The 822-nt window shown below is 41.4% G+C and overlaps 1 pseudogene; it reads left to right on the top strand.

Moving 5' to 3' along the window:
• Positions 1–444: 444 nt before the first annotated feature.
• On the top strand, positions 445–556 carry LOC120982846 (annotated as a pseudogene).
• The last annotated feature ends 266 nt before the right edge of the window (positions 557–822 follow it).

The following is an 822-nucleotide window of genomic DNA, read 5'->3' as shown; positions in this document are numbered from 1 at the left end:
GGGAATACTGTATAATAAGACAATCCTCGTCTTGGCCTGATACTTCTAGGTCCTCATCAACTTTTAAGGATGTTCCTTAACCCAGTAAGAACATTCCTTTGAAGAACACTGAGGAACATTGCTTAGAAAGACGAAGAACTTTATGAAGAATTTCCTCCAAGAAGCTTCTCTCATCAAATAAAAAGTCTGTGTTGTGTGTCGTCTCCATGATATAAATGGTGATTGGGGGAGAAGAGGTCGGAGGAGATGCTCTGTGTCTTTAGTTGTTTAGCTCTTTTGCTATTTGTTTAAAAGCTTTTTAGCAAATGCTGAGAAGCCCCAGAAGCTTGTGAAAGAATAGAAAAATACACATGTCAACAATATCGTGACTTATTGTTTATCATCTTTTTGTAAGTAGGCTGATTTCTTCTTGTATGTTTGGAGAATGATGGATGTTTTCTATGGAGCTTTGCGCAGTGGCAGTATCATAGCCAATGAGGTTTAACTGAGGCGTGATTATTGCTGATTGAAAAGCTATTCGTTTATTTGTTGCTATTTTCTGATTCAGGACTAGTTGAGGAGACTTGGCTGGTGCTTGGGTTAGAGAGATCTTACAGGGTCCTCCTTGCGGGGGGCCCTGGGGTCTTTGAGTTTGATTGTGGGTTTGAGTGTATTTGACCTGCAAGATGGCTCAAGGATTGGAAGATACAGTGCGACTTCTTGTTGCGACTGAACATCGGAAGGAGGTTGGTTTGGACCAGATCGTGCATGATGTCTTGAAGAAACTGGATTACCTTAAGGTAGATCAGGTATTGGGGTTACAGGATTTTCCTCGCCAAGGCA

This window comes from Bufo bufo, assembly GCF_905171765.1.
Source record: "Bufo bufo chromosome 4 unlocalized genomic scaffold, aBufBuf1.1 SUPER_4_unloc_1, whole genome shotgun sequence".
NCBI classification, from domain to species: Eukaryota; Metazoa; Chordata; class Amphibia; order Anura; family Bufonidae; genus Bufo; species Bufo bufo.
This window is presented reverse-complemented; position numbering and strand designations above follow the sequence as displayed.